This window comes from Pinus tabuliformis, chromosome 5_1 (assembly GCF_031772625.1).
Source record: "Pinus tabuliformis cultivar Carrire ecotype Pingquan chromosome 5_1, CPIR1, whole genome shotgun sequence".
NCBI lineage: Eukaryota > Viridiplantae > Streptophyta > Pinopsida > Pinales > Pinaceae > Pinus > Pinus tabuliformis.
In genome coordinates, this window is record NC_142305.1 from 405449208 (window position 1) to 405465888 (window position 16681).

General features: G+C 38.7%; 1 protein-coding gene across 1 annotated transcript in view; it reads right to left on the reverse strand.

The window, feature by feature from the left end:
- LOC149165201 (syntaxin-81-like) overlaps positions 1-16681 on the reverse strand; it is an 82925-nt gene that overhangs the window by 20258 nt on the left and 45986 nt on the right. The window lies entirely within an intron of this gene.

The following is a 16681-nucleotide window of genomic DNA, read 5'->3' on the forward strand; positions in this document are numbered from 1 at the left end:
ACTCATCGCATGCAGCAACAGTACATGAGAGTTGTGGCATAGTGGAATGGGCCATGAGGTGATAAGTGTTCCAGATGTGAGCATAATGGTGTACAATGTAGAACACCTTCCTCACTAAGAGGGAGTGTTGGTTGATGTAGCTCAGACAGGCGTTCTAGCCTTAGGTAGTGTCAGTGAGACTAGGAACACAAGAGCGGAACATATCTCCAAGCCTAACTTATTCTTTTGAATGTAAATGTTTTAATTCAATTAATTAGTTTAATTATTTTCCTAAGTTTTAACTTTAGGAAATAGATTAATTAATTAGTAATAATTGAGACATGCTCGATTTTCCTTTAGAGACTTCTAGTAAAGTTTCTACGTGATCTTAGCCATCGATTAGATCATCTCAGATCTAGATCTTGGTCATTGATTTCTCAACAAGAGATTATAAGGGAGATCAATGGGCATTCTTGGAGATCAATTCATTGCAGTGATAGTGTGGAGTTTGACACCAGTGAGTGTTTCAATAATAGTTGAAGCAGTGAATATTTTTCCGGAGTTTTCTTTCATCGGTATTCTTCCAGTTTTCAAGATCTAGAGGGGGAATTCTCCCAAAGTTTTTCTATAGATAGGGAGGTCGCGTTATTGAGGTTGTGAGGGTTCCAGGAGGGTTGTGTTTTCTCTAAGGGAGGTTGAGATTTCTTGTCGAGGTTGTACGAGATTGCCACAAGAACAGTCGAGAAGCTAATTTTGTCCAAGCCGTGAGCATTGGAGGGTCTAGGAGCCACACGTGTGAGGCCAAACAAGCTGTATTTTCCAAGAGAGGCCATGTCAGGTTGCAGAGGGAGGTCATCAGCCTTCTAGTGGTCATATCGACTTGTGGAGGTGAAGAAATATTTTGCCGAAGCTTTGTCGCGGTTTGGCAAGCAATATGGTAATATTCATCAATTGCAGTGTTTGTTGAAGATTAATGAAACTCTCAGAACTAAAGAACTGGCTTTCCCTTTGGGGTTTTTGCAGGGACATTTTGTCCGAAAATATTGTGTCCATTTTGTGATTGGTTTTCTATCAGATTTTCCACAATTTAGTTTTGTTAATATTGCAATCGTGTTTTTATTCAGTATTTGCAGTAAAATAATTTTTCTCAGAATTAAATACATTGGATAATTGTTAGTTGATTGCAATATGCAATATTTTTATCAATTTTTCACACCAATGAGGACTTGTTGGTTCTTGAACTCTGCATCATAACCCTTATCCTCCATTATAAAAAACAAGAGAAAATTCTTCCTGAGACCTGGAACAAACTAAACATCATCAAAGTTTAAAGAGTTATTTGGCTGGAGCTAGAAGGGGATGGTACCAACTCCTACTACTAAGTAATTGGTATCGTCACCAAGCTCAACCTAAACCCCTAAGTCCAGCTCTGCTAAACTAGAAAACAATTATCAACCTAATGTCATATGACGAGACAACCCACTATCCACATGCCACACATTCCTCAGAACCATGCTAATAGAAAGGCAAGATACCATGGAGAAATCACTCTCAAACTTGGCAGCAAACTCATTCATTTGAGTTTCTACAAAGGTTACCACCTATATTGCTACGTAATTTTTCCCTCCTTATTTGGTGGCACCAACTACTACTACTCAGTACTTGGCATCATCACCGACTTCAACATAAGCCCCCGAGTCCATCTATGTTAAACTAGAAAAAAGTTATCAACCTAATGTCATATGATGAGATAACCCACTGTCCATATGCCACACATTCTTTGGAAACATGCTAGTAGAAAGGCAAGATACCATGGAGAAATCACTCTCAAACTTGGAAGCAAACTCATTCATTTGAGCCAAAGGCTACCACCTACATTGCTACTTAATTTTTCCCTTCTTCTTATCTAGACATTGTACATTGTGATGCATAACGCTCATGCTTATGACAAATGAATTATCCAAATAGGGCTAGTTTCTTGTCACCATCCTTCTTGTTGGCTTTTAACTCAATCCAAGTGTCCTCCTAGATACATTCATCCCACAGCCTTTCAATGTTCGGAAGGTTCTCACAAGCACAAATACCTTTGACAAAGGGTTCCAATGAAGCTGGGAATCCATTCAGTGTAATGTCCACTACATCTACATCTATAATCTTCTACCCAACTACTGCAAGTTGATCATGAATTTGCATGACCTTCATATTGTAACTAGTAACTGAATCTAATCTAGTCACCTCTATGGCTCTAAGTTTGTTCTACAATATCATCTTCCTATTTATATTCCCACTTTGATAGAGGCTAACCAAGAAATCAAACATTTCCTTTTTTGTCTTCTTCTTAGATAGGTAAGGAATCAAGTGACCCTTAATTGCATCCACAATCCTTTGTTTGGCCTTTCACTTCTTCTTGAGAGTTATCAATTGTTGGAGATCTATAGGCGAAGGCACAAAATCCTTAACAATATCCTAGAGATCATTCTCTCCCAATAAGAGTGTATTCCTAACTTTCAAAGGCAACAAATTTCAGGCACCATCCAATTTGTCCTCAAATCTAAGGCTAGTTAATACCATCTTTGATATACAAATAATTGCTCCTTTAAAATCAATTTTTCATTCCTTACTCAAAATCACCTCAAAAACATATCTACACAATGATCAAGAAGAAACAACTTGCAAGGAAAATTGCACGACCTTCTATATAGATTTGTTGTGTGGCCCCATACCATGATATGAATCTGTTGTGTAGCTCCATACAAATGTAAGACAAAATTCAATAAGACGTGAGATGCATATTATTAAATGATACAAATATAAATACAAATTTAATGACCCTTGGTTTCATATTCCAAGAGGTCTCTTGCACTCTTGATGGCTATTCAAGTTCACTGGAAGCTTTTCGCCTTCCTCTCAAGTGAATAATACAATTTACATAGTCCCTAAGGATTACGTTTCCAATAGTATGGATGGCTCCTTTAGCTGCTCTCCTATTCTTCAACTCTACTCAACTAGCTAAGTCACTTAACACGATGACACAGAGGACACGAAAATGTGAGTGTCTGACACAAGACACAACGACCCTAGAAACAAGACACAAACACACACACAGTTTATATATATATTAGTGAATTAAACTTGCAAAGATGAATATAGAGAAAGATTCATTTTTTTAGAATTTAGAAAATAAAACAATTACATGATGATGATACAAATTCACTCATACAACTAGTATTACATCAATGATGATCATGACAAACACACAAGAAATTAAAACCATAAACTATAGTTTTCCCATTAAGTCATCAAAACCAAAATGCATTACACAAATATTGACTCAATGAGTCACTTATACTATAATTGGGGATGTCAAAGAAAAATACAAAACAGACTAGATACTAAAAACTGCTATAGATACTAGATACTACATACTTTTGTTCTTGAGCCTATTGTCTTTGCTAAAACAAAGATTTGTTCAGCATTTGAAGTTGTTATTGCAGCCCTGCTTCCAGCAAATGGAACACTAGTAGACCCTAATGAAAATGAGGGAGGGGGGACAACATTAGTGGGGGCATTCCTCCCTTCCTTTTCCCTATTCCAGCTGTCCTTGATGATTGAGTTATGGTTTTGTTGATGCCCCGAAAATCGTTGCAACAACATTGGGGAAACCACCCGGTCCGGACCTTAGTGCAGCTCCTTTTCCGTTTGGAATAGTGGTTCCGACTGGGGATAATGGGACCAGTTTCCCAAGAATTATAAGTAAACGGGATGGATGAGTGACTTATGACATAAGATGGTAATAAGCGGACAGCTAAACTATAAGCGAAATGTAATAACTATAATTTAATCCCGGGACTTATCACTTGGTAAAGCGTATCGTTTGATGATCTGTGCTTTAAGGCAGGCATATAGATGACTCTAACACTTTAAGCATAGATGTTTAAACTATTTAAAATTGCTCTGCATAATTAGTTATGCAGAGCGATTAGAGCGAATTACTACACTTAATCATTCATATCATTGATACATGCATGGGTGAAAGAGATAACAAATCATCAAAACATTCAATAGTGAAACGAAATGAAGATTCGTTGTTATATCGCATACATGCATTCAACAATAGCAAAGATAATAACACAGTAATTCATATAATAAGAGAGAACACAGATACAGATAATAGTACCATGTAAGCTGTTCGATCAATCCAGTATATTAATCACTATGTCGCAGTCCTTCCTTCAAATCAGAAAAGCATTCCAAACAACAGACAGTCGTGCGCAATTGTGTAAAACAACCTTCTAATCAAAATTAAGAACCGTTGGTCGAGTTTCACAAAAAGAATATAGACTGAAGCACAATAGTGCAAACTTTAGCCTTTAAGTCTATTACAAAATTTTACGACCCTTTCCAAAACAATGAAAGGGTCTATAAATACTATAGTAATCTAAATATCTAAACAACTGAAAGGCTATTAAATTGGCATCAATAAATGTTTTTTCCATCTTTCTTGGCGATCTGGCAGTTGGCGGCAATGCTTCATTCGGTGGGTTCTTTGCCTTTACTCCTTAGCTGACATATCGCCAGCATTGGCTCTACTTCTGGTGGAGTGTTGAGACACGAAGTTAGCTGGGCGTCATATGTAGCATCTTGAATGTCGGGGATCAGGCATCCGAGGGCATCTGTTAAACACTTGAGAGCAGACCTTTGAGTATGTGGCTTGACTAGAAAGAGCCAATATGCTTCAGAGGTTAAAGTATTTACTCCGGTAATTAACTTCCTCTGTTCCTCCAAGCCATGATAACTTTCTTGTTCAAGCATATCTGCTGTTGTTATGCTTCCAGGTGTGCACTTGGAGATCATGTTTGCCAAATAAAGTGTATCATTGACTAGGTCGATCATATTGCTGGCAATTATTTTACACCTGGAAGCCACCCTTTTTGCTTTCATTACCTGAGTATTCCATTCCGTGAAGAGTATGTCCTTGTACGTTTCATGGATTCGGGACAAATTCGCCGCTTTCCCTTCTTCAGTGTCTTGCCACTCAACATATTTGGATATGGCATCTTCGGCCTGATCTAGCTCATTTCTGGCCTTCTCTATTTGCTCACACACTGTTGTAGATATTTCGCATAATGGCTCAGCCTTAGCAAGTTGTTGACATAGAAGTCTGATCTGAGACAGTAATGCACCATTTATTTGAGTTGCCTCTGCTCTGAAATTTTTCACATTCTGTGTGCTCTTGAAACCTTCGAGCTGTGTTGATAGTTGAGCTATTCGCTCATCTTTCGATTTCATCATCAGCTCATTTGATGCTTTCAACTGTGACAATGCCTCCAACAATTCTTTTGCCTTCTGCGTTTCACTTTGGTTTATCCTTTGTCTTTCAATTTGCAGTTGCTGGGTTAACAAATTGTTTTCCTGCTGTTGAGCCAGCAACTGCTCTTCCACCTGTGCTGCTTTGTTTTTCACTTCAATTACCTCTGCCTGTAATGCATATATTTCATGATATTTAGTCTTCAACAGAAGACTTACCTCCGATTCTTTGTCGATAGTTGCTGCAGAATAAGCTCCCGCGAATTGAGACAGTTTTGTTAGATCATCGAAGGGATCCAAATCCTCCTTCCAGACCATATTGCCCGTGACTGTTTGCTCAGGCAAGATAGAAGGTTGATCAAGCCTTCGTCTTTTCTTAGAGCGCTTAATAACGGCTCTATGCTTTGGGCTGTAAAAAATATCCAGGGGAGGAATTTCTTCCACCTGGAGAACAATTTGATCGGAAGGGTCCTTATTGATTATCTCGACATCCTGTGAAATGGGTGGGCCGCTGGTTCCTCCAAGAACCTGAGAAGAAGTGGTATCGGGTGCATTGATTGTTTTAGAGGCGTCTGTGTCTTTGGAGCCTTCTTTACCACTGATAATGGAATCGAATTGGTTCCATTGTTTAATCAATTCAAGATCGATGGAGGTTTGCTTATGTTGTTCTGTATGGGTTTTGCTCCGTTCTTTTTCTTGTTCTAACTTCTGCTGTTCTTCAAGTGCTTTTCGCTGCTGCTCCTCCTGCGTTTTCCGCTACTGCTCCTCCAATTCCTTTTTCTGCCTATCTGCTAGTTCTTTCTTTAGTTTCTCTTCTTCCTTCTGTGCCTTTTGCTGCCTTTCTATCTGCTCCTTTTTCTGCCTCTCTGCTTGCTCTTTTCTCTGCTTCTCAGCCTGCAGCTTCTTCTGCCTTTCCTCCTGTTGTTTATCCTGTTCTTTAGTTGTAACAGGAGGTGAATGTATCTGTTGCCGACCAGGCTCGCTTGAGGAAGACGCTGGGGTTGTGGATAATAACTCTAGGGGCAGAGTTTGCAACCTCTGCTCCCTAAGTTTATTAAACTCTGTCAACGCCTCATCATTGTATTTCATTATGGCAAGCTGTTTGGCTTGGCTTATTGTCTCGGAACCTACGAACAGGTCATCAAACATATCCTCTTGATGATCAACTTTTTTTAATTTTGCTTGTTCTAGGGAAATGTAGGCAGTTTGATTTGGATCATAAAGTCTTCTTGGGATAGTGGCCAGGGATAAAGTTTGGAGTTTTGTCGCCTCTTTTTCTGCATGCTTGTAATTAAGCAGCGTAAAAACCCCAATTCTTAAAGGAAAAGAGGGCCAACCTTTCTTCTTCTCCTCTTTGAGAGTTTGTGTGACACTCTCAGCCATAATCTGGTAGCAGCTTTCCCGAGCTAACAGCTTGTCTGGGATATATAAAGGGAGGACATGTGGCCTAGCCTTGCTCCCAAAAACTCTGATATAGGTGAAATACTCTTCCCCGAACCAGCTTGCTACGGCTAGTAAGTCAAAAGAAGCTTCATAGGAAATTCTGGAAATGGGTTTGTCATAAATAGAATAGTAAATGGGTACCATGAAACCATTACAAATTTGGTACAAATGGTCCTTGTAAGAGGACTTCCACAATTTTTGATGGTATAAATGAATGGGTGTTGGATCTTGGGTGGTCCATCTCCAACCGAGGACAGGAAACTCAGAATTAAGACACAGGGTATCCATAATGTAAGCAGAATAATAAAATGGCGGGATTTTCCTTTCGGTGACTATAGTTTTGGCTCTAAATTCACGAACAGCTACGACCAACTTATCAGAAAGAATAGTGGCCCAATCCATGATTATACTATTGATAGTCGCTTCCATTAGGGGAACCATGTCAATATTGATATTAACAGAGTCATGTAATCCCCACAATCTACACATCATAATCCCCGCATAGTAATAGGGAGAAGCCAAAGAAACGTTGGAGTACTTACCCGAACTTTCATGCTTGTGCTTGGCTGGGTTCTGCCTCCAATCTCGGAGGGGTTCGGATGGTGATTCATTTTCTTTTGCGAATTTCTCCACGAAGGCTCTGTTGTAGACTAGCTCCGGTTCAGGCAGATGATACATTCGCCTCAGGTCATCAGGCTTGAATGACCCGAAAATCCTTCCGTCCCTTGTATGAAAAGTTCTATCAGTGATGGGGATTTCTTCAATTCCCCAGCGCACCACATCTGTATAAGGGAGAACCTGCTCTCTGGCCGCTATTCTGTGTAAAAAGGAGTTGGCTAAGTCTTTGAGAGTTGCATCAGACTTCCTTAGTACATCTACACTGGCCGTTCTCACTGTCACTTTTGGTTGCTCGGCCTCCAACAGATTATATGTGCCCTGCCATGTGGTCCTAGCAAGACCAGTGCACGTAGTGTCCGAGATTAGGCCTTTCTTCGAAATTGAAGCAGCTTGACCTGCAACAGGTGTTGTAGTAGAACCAGAACTCCTCTTATTTTTCTTCCCCATCATGTTCAGGCTTTTCTCAACAAACGAACTCTACACAAGTGCAAGAGAAATCGTAACACGAGAAATAATGAAGACAAAGCATAAAGGGAAAGATATATATCACTTGAAGCGTGGCGATATTAATTTTCAAAAAGTGGCTGCGGATCCAATCACTGGTAAGAGATCGCATATGCATTAATGGTGTTTTTAAGGCCTGCTACCCATTAAATGACCTTTACGCTGTTATTCAGTTGAATGACCTCCTAACGCGTGCAACAGATATGATAATGCCTTAGACGCAAGTATTCGTTAATCGAAGGGGCAAAGTTATTAAATACGCATGCATTACCTTATCCCTGCATTTAACGGCATTTTGAAATCTGCGCTTTATCAACCGGATTTAAATATAACTTTAAAGCTTAAAGCAATCATTTTTTTGAAAATGCTGATTACCGATGAACAATATCGCATCGCATTGGGGAAAGAGTTGCATTATCGTTTGAAAGCAGTCCTAGCGAACGCCGATTGCGACATCGCATCGGACTAGCATGTGAACACATTACCAGATGCATGTTAAGTGATTTGCCGACTTCCGATAGCGATATCACATCGCATCGGGGAAAGACCTGAGCACCTTATGAGAGTGCATGGGATACCGCCGATGGCCGATAGCGATATCGCATCGGGTCGGGGTTTGTAACTTAAAGCATTTTCCCACAAGAGGCAGTGCCGATAGCCGATTGCCGATATAGCGTCGCATCGGGGTATAAGATATGTGCTCTTTTTTGTGTATGCATTGAATACCGTCGATCGCCGATAGCGATATCGCATTGGCAAAGACCGAAGTGCCGTTTAAATGTGTCTCTCTTGTTATTGCGATATGCGATCTTGCGATCGCTTTATCGCAATAATAAAAGATTGTTTTATTTTGGGAACATTGTTATTCGAAAAAGGCTCCAATTCACAAACACTTTTGATTATCATTCCTTCTTCGAACAAATTCATTAATACCAATTAATTTTTTAAAAGGGACCCATTTCATATGTTGATTGTTTATAAATACAGATGATATGAAATGGGGGGTTGTTGTAGGGCACAACAATTGGCGATTCGTTGGCAGAACCAGTTATCTCTGAATTTAATATAAACACTCAAGCTTTTCCGAAAATAGAAACTCAATCAGAAGGAGAAATTTCTAATATAACTAGATATTCATGTGTTCTGAGTAAAGTGAATTCCATTTTGTTAACTTCGTCCCATTTAGTTTCAAGAAACTGAATACATAATAAGTTTCTAAAATAAGTCTTTATTGGTTTATAGTGATAAAATAGAAAACTTTCCCAAATCAGCTTTTATAATTAACTCCTTTGTCATAGGTAGAGCCTCTGTTGCCAGCAAACATTTATAGTCTCGACAGGGATACCTTTTAACCATAGTATTGCCTACTTTTCCATTCACATAAGAGTGTGATTAACAGAATGAATCCATAAAATGTTTTCATATTTTATTTTTTTTATCTGTTTTTCTTTGTAATTAATAAGATAAAAAGCCACTGTCCTGGTTTGGTAGCCAACTTATGACAATGCCATTCACTGGTAATAATTTAACTGATCAAGCTGGCTCGTGATGAGACCCCTTGTGTTGAAATTTCAAGCCATTACCCTGTTTTGATAGGCAGTATTGGTAATGTCAGTTAACTTATTTCCCTATGAACATGGTAAGCAGGCTTATGATAAGACCTCTTATCTTTAATCTTTTATATTTTAGAATTACACTCTGAATAATCATAATCTTTAGTGAATGGGGTGAACAATTTTCTCCTTAAGAGCAAATGGATGACAGGTGAAGAGTTGGAGATACTGAAAATGGGTTAGCTTCTATCTTTTAACAGATAACCTTTGGAGACTAGTTTTGAAAACAAAAAATGATTCAGAACTTTTACCTCTTGACAGGAGTCTTCAAAATTTAGATTATAATTTCAGAACACAAGGATATCTAATTTCCTAGAAACTATTTCTTTTGATTGAGGGTTCTATTATCTAAAAACAAATATCTATATTATTTTTGTGAGATAGCTTTCTCAAACACAACAAAAGGTCAATGGAGATACTCAACAGTTTTATTTCCTACCAATCCTACAAACTACGCAAATCTACGAAAGGAGAAGGGGTTACCTTCTCAATTAAAGAATTTCTTCAGGATCAGGCCATTGACGGGGAGAGAATCTCTCAACCCTGATAAGTCTTGCAATATAAAAGTTGAATGACCTATCTTTTCACAGATCTGAAATGGTCCAAGCCACATTTTCTGAAATTTGGTATGCTTACCTTTATCCTCATGGGCCTTGTCCCATTTGAGAACTAAGTCACCAACTTGAAGTTGTTTGGAATCGGATGATGCTGAGTCAAAAGATGCTTTGATGATTTGTTGATGTTTGGCATGAGTGATTCTGGCTTTTTCCCTTTCTTCTTCTAATTTGAGAATTTGGTCATGTTTAAGTTGGGTAGAAGAAGACAGAGTCTCTTCAATGTGTTGTACTAGGGCTAAAGATGGAAGAACAAGATTTGTAGGCAACACAGCTTCTTTTCCATATACCAAATTGAAAGGGGAGGTCCCTATAGAAGCCTTTTGTGTTATTCTATCAGCCCATAATGCAAAGACCAAAGATTTATGCCAGTTTCTATGATTCTGTTCAACAGTTCGCTTAATGATTTTGATGAGATTCTTATTAGTAGATTCGGCTAAACCGTTTCCCTGGGGATAATAATTGGAAGAATATTTCAGTTTAAACCCCCTTTTAATAGCAAAATCATATATAGCGTTTCCTGAGAAATAGGAAGCATTATAAAAAACAAGAGCGTTTGGAACACCAAACCTGGTAATGATGAACTGGTCAATGAACTCGATGATTGCCTCTGCGTTTGCCGCCTTCAAAGGAATAGCCTCTACCCATTTAGTAAAATAATCAGTAGCGGTAAGGATATACCTATGTTGTTTGGAAGATGGTGGAGTAATTTCCCCGATGATATCTAATCCCCATTGTTCGAATGGCTGTTCAATGTTGACAGGTGGCAGAGGGAAAGCTGATTTTCGTTGTCTTCCACCAGATGTTTGGCAATTAAGGCATTTTCTTACGTACTCATGGCAATCTCTAAATAGAGTAGGCCAATAATATCCAGCATGAATAATCTTATGAGCTGTTGTGTCAGCTCCAAAATGTCCCCCAGCTGGTCCATCATGTAGCTCCTGCAAAACCTTTTGAGCTTCAGGTTTCTCAAGACATCTTAACAGGATAGAATCATAATTTTGTTTAAACAACACATCATCAATGAGAGTGAAATTCTTAGCTTTTAACCTAATGGCCCTTTTATTCTTGTAAGATAAATTTGGAGGAGCATAACCGTTCTTCAAATAAAATATCAAATCAGCATATTGAGGTTCAGAGTCAGTGATACTTATCTGATTGATGGATTCAATCTGATCCTCATCGCTTGATTCGTGAATGTTTGATGCTCCTACCAATATCCTGCAAAAACCTTGGCCCCTAACAATCTTTGCTGGCTTTATTTCTAAGTCATACTCTTGAAGCGCTGTAACCCAATTGGCTCTTTTTTCACCCAATTCTTTCTGAATTAATAGTTGTCTTACCACTGGGAAAGGAACTATAACTTTCGTGTGGGTTTTCAAAAGGAAGGGTCTATAATGTTTGACTGCTTTGAACACAGCAAAGGCTTGTTTCTCCACATCAGAATAATTCAATTCGGCACCTTGAAGATTTGAATTGAAAAATGATATGGGTGCTTCTAAGTTGTTATCATTCAGTTGTGTGAGTACTGCGGCATATGAAGTGTTGGATGCAATAGTATATAGTGTAAAATGATTAGAAAAATTTGGAGTATTCAAGGCTGGGGCATTGATTATTGACTGTTTGATAATGTCAAAAGCTTGTTTTTCTTGTGATCCCCATTTGAAGACTGAATTCTTCTTGATCATTGTCTGAAGTGGTAATACAATCTGCGAAAAATCTAGAACAAATCGTTTGACAAAATTAATCTGACCCAAAAATGACTGCATTGATTTTTTATTATGTGGGAAAGGGATTTCAGAAATTTCATTAATCCGATCAGGATCAATATAAATACCATCTTTGGATACTATAAAGCCTAAGAGTTTTCCTTGGTCAAGAGCAAAGAAGGACTTTTTTGGGTTTAAAGAAATACCATATCTTTTGCATCGCTGAAAGATCTGATTTAAGTCGTGCAAATGATTATCTCTCTTCTTAGAATACACAGTAATATCATCTAGATAGACGACTACTGATCAATTAATTAACCCTCTGAAGGCCATATCCATAGCTCTCTGAAATGTCGCTCCGGCATTTATAAGACCAAAAGGCATTTTCTGATATGCGTAGGTTCCCCATTTTGATCTGAATGTAGTTTTAAGCTGGTCATCAGGATGTACCAGAACTTGATTGTACCCTGAAAACCTGTCTAGAAAAGACATCAATTCAGAACCTGCCACTGATTGGAGAATTTGCTCCATAGTAGGCAATGGGAAGTTGTCTTTTAAGCTTGCTTTGTTCAAATTCCTGAAATCAATACAAATTCGTATGTTGCCATTTTTCTTTCTGACTGGCACCATATTAGAGACCCAGTTTGAATGTCGGACTGGAAAAATAATTTTGGCTTTCAAGAGCTTATTAAGCTCCGACTTAATCTGGGTCTCCAAATTTGGGTGTATTTTTCTTAATTTTTGCTGAATTGGTTTTTTATCAGGAAGCATAGGAATGGTATGCTGGATAATAGATGTATCATATGTCTTTAAGTCATCATATTTCCAAGCAAAAACGTGTTTGTTTTTTCTTAACAATTTAATAAATGCTTCCTTTTCATTCTGAGATAGTCTTGTTCCTAAATTGATGTTTTGAGGAGACTCGTTGGTTCCTAGATTTATCAATTCAAACCTAAGGGTAGAACTCTGAAGCTTTGTGTTAATTACAGGTTTAAACCTGTCTTTGATATCATAAAGATCTTCTAATTTTACCACTGGTTTAGGGATCGAATTTTCTTTGGGCACTTCTTTCATTTGGGAATCATGATCATCTTCCTCAATAACTTGCTTATCATAAGAATTCTCAGAAGTTAAAAATTGCAAAATATCATCATCATGATTAAATACTCTCCAATTAGTGACATTGTCAGGAATTGAAGGTCTGAAAAGTAATTCTACAGAAAATCTATCAAGGCTGTAGTCTTCAGAAGGCAGAAGCTTTGAAGCTACATTGGCTAGTAAATCTGCGGCTGAATTCTGAGATCGAGGTATAGAAGAAATGTTGAATGCCAAAAAGTGTGAGGTAAGCTCTTGGACGAGCGATTGGTAATGTTTAAGGTGAGTCGAAAGGCAATGAATTGCATTTCTAACCTGTTTGACAATGATTTCCGAATCGCCGAATACCTTTAGATATCGCACCTCCAGGCCGATTGCTTTGTATAATCCTTGGATTAAAGCCTCATATTCGGCTGTATTATTAGTGCACTCAAACTCTATCCTACAAGACAACATTGTCTTTTCTCCTTGCAGACTAACCAATACACATCCAGCTCCTGAACCCTCAGAGGACTTAGAGCCATCAAAATACAGAGACCAAAATAAAGGAATATTAACAAAAGTATCTACATTTTTCTCAGCATCATTAAAACATCTGAACCTGTCAGTTTGTGAAAATTTTTCTATTTGAGATGTAAAATGATTGACTGAAAAAGGAGATGGTTGGGCAACAAAGTTGCCAAAGAATGATTCTGCCGAATAGTTCCCCAAAATGTTGTTGTTGAATGCCACAGGTTGGTTTTCTTGCTCGAATTCAGTAACTGTGTGGGTCATATGTTTCTCACGATCGATCCTTATTTGATTTGGCTTTCCCTTGTAGGGAAGCCACATGTGTGACCAATCTGTAGAAATATACCCGTGCAGTTTTTCGGACCAATCTCTGCTTAATATTAAACCATAAAATTCAGGTATGTCAGCGATTAAGATGTCAATTCTCTGGACAATTCTGGGGTCGGCTGACAACCTGATGGTTACAGAATTAATTTCTCCCACAACCTGCACTTTAGTTCTATCCAACTGTACAATATGAATGGCAGACTTCTGGGGTTCAATGTTCAGCTTAGAGCAAACTGAAGCTGGCATTATATTAGATGAGGCCCCTGAATCTATTAAACAGCTGTGTAGGTTTCTATTATAAATCTCATAAGTGAGCAGGGAGGGTGGAGTGTGAGAATTTGATTTATCTCCGATTAAGACTGAATCGGTAATTTCAACCATGCCTACAGGAGGCTGGCCTGAGTCGTTGGAAGCTCTTCCACTGGGAAGGGGGATAGAGGGAACATCATTTAATTCTTTGAGAAGTAGCTTTTGCTGATGTTTCAGTTTACTAAGTTCAAACATGGTTATATTTGCCTTGGTTTTCTTCATATCATCAACAATGTTATATTCCATTGAATCGGATACCACTAGAGACTTGGATGTTGAAGGAGAACTAGAAGTTGAAGGCTGGTTTTGAGGAACTACCACAGGTGACTTCTTTGGGGGAACTCTTTCCTTTGTTGTAGTAGCGCCTGCGCTCCTCTTGTTTGAAGTTGCCTGGGGAAGTTCAGAAGTAATTTTACTTCTTGTAGTAACCGGAAAGGCTTCTTCTTCATTCTCAGTATCAGAGTTTGGGAGTATAAAATCCCACATTCCATGACATTCAGCTACTTCTTCTTCATCATCGGTCTGTGAAGGTGTTTCCTCTTCCTCTTCTTCTTGGTCTGAATCGGCGTTAGATATAACATTAGGTGGCTTTGATTCGGTTTTCTTAAAAGTCCTAAATGGTCTTTTTCTTGAAGTTTCGGCCACCTGCTTTTTAATCTCAACCATTTCATTAGACAAAGTTTTAAGGACCTTTTGTAAACCTTCCATATCATATGGGTCCTTTGGGGTTTTCTTCTTGGAATCTTCTTTAAACGAGACTTTTTTAGCTTTTCTATCTTCTAGAGCAGCTTTCTTTTCAAGAGCATTGATGCGCTTTTCAACGGCAAGTGCTTCTCTCATATTTTCAGCTAAGGTAGGTTTGCCAGCCCTGTCTACAAAGATGGCTATGTTGGCAGGTAGGGCAGTGATGTACCATTCGCTTCGGATTTTCTCACTTGGTTTAGAAGCGGTAGGGATTTTATTCAGTAGTTTATTAAATCTGGCATTAAACTCCTTTATAGGTTCCCTGTGCTCTATTCTCAAATTGGAGAGGTCATTTATTAAAGTTGCTAGGGACCTATCATCTCCATATTTGGTGAGAAACTGCTCCTGGCATGTATTCCAACTGGTTATCGAACCAGAAGGTAAGGAAAAATACCAAGATCCTGCTGATCCTTGTAAAGTGTAGGGGAAAAGTCTTACAACAACATCTTGCTCTGTCACTCCTTTTAGGTTAACTGCTAACATGAAGTTGTTGATGTGTTCTTCAGCTTGGGTTCCATTATCTGGATTAAATTTAGGCAGCCATTTTTCGGGAGCATCTGGTAGATCGTGCAATGGTCCAGGCATGTTGATTGCACCCGGCCTAGTCCATGGATCTGCCATTATGCTAGCGACAGTGGTTCTCACTACTGTCGGGATTCCAGATGTTTGGTGAGGTAATAAAGATGAAGAGTGAATAGGTTGGGATATTGAGGCTTCTGTTCCCTGATGAACAACAATTTGTAATGGAGGAGTGGGTGGTTGACTTTGCAGATGAGGAGATGAAATGGAGGATGTGGAAGAAAAATCCCCACTATCAGATCCTTCAGTATTTTTCTTTGGCTTTTTCCTTTTGGGTAAAGGAAACTCAGTGGGTTCAATAACAAGTTTTTCGCTCTGAAGTCTGGTAAGAGGATGAGTGAGGTTGAACTGCGAAGTCGCACTGCTTTCTAATATCTCAGATTTCTGTGGTGAGATCGAGAAGCTCTGAAGTTTATGGATTAGAGACTGGACTTCAGGAGATTCAAGACTTAGCTATTCTGGGATATGATGGGATTGAGCAGTGGTGGTAGATTCGTCTTCTTCTTGGTTATGGACTGGCGAACCAGCATGTAATTGAGAAGAACGAGGAGGTTTGGAGGGAGAATTACTCTTAGAATGACTTGCCGATTTGGGTCTGCTTGCCATTCACAGTCAAGGCCCTCCTTCTAGCGCCAAAAATGTTGATGCCCCGAAAATCGTTGCAACAACATTGGGGAAACCACCCGGTCCGGACCTTAGTGCAGCTCCTTTTCCGTTTGGAATAGTGGTTCCGACTGGGGATAATGGGACCAGTTTCCCAAGAATTATAAGTAAACGGGATGGATGAGTGACTTATGACATAAGATGGTAATAAGCGGACAGCTAAACTATAAGCGAAATGTAATAACTATAATTTAATCCCGGGACTTATCACTTGGTAAAGCGTAGCGTTTGATGATCTGTGCTTTAAGGCAGGCATATAGATGACTCTAACACTTTAAGCATAGATGTTTAAACTATTTAAAATTGCTCTGCATAATTAGTTATGCAGAGCGATTAGAGCGAATTACTACACTTAATCATTCATATCATTGATACATGCATGGGTGAAAGAGATAACAAATCATCAAAACATTCAATAGTGAAACGAAATGAAGATTCGCTGTTATATCGCATACATGCATTCAACAATAGCAAAGATAATAACACAGTAATTCATATAATAAGAGAGAACACAGATACAGATAATAGTACCATGTAAGCTGCTCGATCAATCCAGTATATTAATCACTATCTCGCAGTCCTTCCTTCAAATCAGAAAAGCATTCCAAACAACAGACAGTCGTGCGCAATTGTGTAAAACAGCCTTCTAATCAAAATTAAGAATCGT